Here is a 2,550-nt window from a genome sequence, read left to right on the forward strand (position 1 = left end):
TGCCTATTTAACATTTTTATATGCGATGCTTGTTAGCCAGGGAATGTTAGTCCTATATGATTCAAATTGGTTGGGCTTTTTTCAACAAAGCCAGCAAATAAACCGTTTTTTTTCCAACAAAAAATACAGGTAAATTTTAACTTTTATTTTTCTCGTCAAAAAAAAGTAGAAATTTTACTTTTACTTTTTCGGTCAAAAGTAAAAGTTAAAATTGGTCTTGTATTTTTTTGCTCTAATATAAAAGTTACAATCTGACCTACTTTTTTTTTGTAAAAAGTAACAGTTGATTTTTTTTAATAAATTAGGCTAAATTGTAGCCGGTTCGAAATTTTAGGCAATGCCATGCAGTTTTCGATACGACTCGACTCTCGAAAAACGACTTGCACTCGACAGCACATTCGCAATGCGGCTGAGTATATTCAGTGAGGAAGAAAAGGTATGTTTAATGAAAAAAGTAAATTCAAGAAAAAGTAAAAAAAAAATTGAAAGCAAAAGGTATCGTAAATTTTTTATAAAAATGTAGTTCATTCTGTAATATAAACCATTTAAATTTGAGTTTCGTGCTTTATCTAATATTTAGATAAATTTCGCAAATTTTCAGCAAAATTTCAAACTTTTTTGTCAGCACTAAAAAAAAAATTGGTATGCAGACTTATAGTTAGTTCCATTTTAGTATAATGTGCTGCTTTGAACTTGCTACAAAATCTCATGGATTATTGATAATTTTTTTTTTTCGGACAGCTTGTGCATTTTCTTCATTATAAAACATTTTAAACATACTTAATATGGAAGATAATACGTGACACCGTTAGCAAAAAAAAATTATCAAAAATCATTGGATTTTTTTTGATTCTACCAAAATTCCATGGGTTTTAAAAATGTGAATCGCATAAAAAGTCAAATTTCCAACCAACTCATAAATTTTTTTCGACAATATTATTGGAAGTGTAACTGCCATACCTAAACAAAAGCGTCAGCGTTGTCTGGCTGTCAAAAAAATCTCATGGCCATACAATTTGTATGAGGAATACCATAATAACGCGGCGCCAATGCTGAGCGGTTGGAAAACTCGATTTTGACTTAGTAAGTGAATTAGGCTGCAGAAAACAACGAAACTGTAATTTACGTGTTTCACACAAACAAACCTTTGTGTATTGTTGGTGTTATTTCTGCATTTCACGTAGCGTTGACGCTTTTGTTTAGGTATGGCACGTCGACGTTAACGCTAGGCCTCAGAAAACGCCTTGGTTTAGGTATGGCATTAAGTTTTGAAAGCGAAAAACCGATAAATGCCTCAAGGCACTGTTGGGGATTACAGTGTATATTTGTTCTTGTTCTTGGTCGCTATTTTACACTAGGTTATGTAGTTGTTTACAATTTTTTATAGGTAGAAAATGGCTGAGGGTTAAGCGTTTTAAATTATCCGAATTATGCGATGAAGACTTGTGCTTGATTTCTTCGATTCCAAAAATTTCAAAAATTCAGGGCTTTTGTTCAAAATGAAATATCCATATATGCTACTGAAACGCCAAAAACTGCTTTTTTGAGTATCACAATCATGTTCAGTAATTAATGTAAACATTTAATTGTAATCAACTCACATAAACATTTAAATGTAAATCAGCTAAAGCGCCAACAGAGCCCTGAGGCAGTTATTCACGTTTCTTCACCTAACGGATAAGAATCAAAGTGAAATGAAATTTGAATGCCTAATTTGAACTTGTCGGATCGAAATTAGTTTAGAAAAAGTTGTCTAGTATTTTTTTTTCATTATTATAGAACTGAGCGTTAGAGGGTTAACACCTGCTGTGTTCTTGTATGAAGTAGGTCATATTGGCAACCGCATGCGTTGTTGCATTTCACGAAAATCAACCTGCTCTTCTCTTCCCAACTTTATCAGCAAATTGGGGAGTACAAGTAAGGTAATATGTGGCTAGTTAAAAAAGCGAAATTAAATCAGAATAACCACACTCAGAGGTGTTACACGTTCAATCACCTGATCATTGTGTATCTACTGCTTACTTGTATACCAGCCCTGCTTTTACAACACAGCGTGCCAAAGCTTTCAAAAGCTCTCAGTACAAATGGAAGCATTCGCTGGCCTAGTCTGTTTTACAACCACTTATTACTCACTTAAATAAATAGCTTATTGAAACTAAAAATAATTTAAATGAGAATTAAATAGAAAATTAAATTAAAATTAATTTCCACTTAAATAGTTTGGTGAAACTGGCTGTTAAAGGACGGAATATATCACTCAGTTGTGTAGTACTCCATATCAAGCTTTTCAGGCTTTCTGTACTCTGTACTCTACGCTGAGCGCCACATTTTCTATGCTTCTATTCCATCGAAAATCAACCCAGTAACCAAAAATTACTTTGAAAAAAAGTTAAAAAATATAAGTAAAATATTTAAACTTAGCTTCATAGAGGTCTACATGAAAACAAAACTACAAGCATAACATTTAAATTCTTTTATATTTATTACATCTATGTAAATATATCTAACTATTTGTATCTGTATGTAGTAGTGGTACTAAAACCTATCGAC

This window comes from Rhagoletis pomonella, unplaced genomic scaffold, assembly GCF_013731165.1.
Source record: "Rhagoletis pomonella isolate Grant_MI unplaced genomic scaffold, Rhpom_1.0 Rhpom_scaffold_00002, whole genome shotgun sequence".
Lineage (NCBI taxonomy): Eukaryota > Metazoa > Arthropoda > Insecta > Diptera > Tephritidae > Rhagoletis > Rhagoletis pomonella.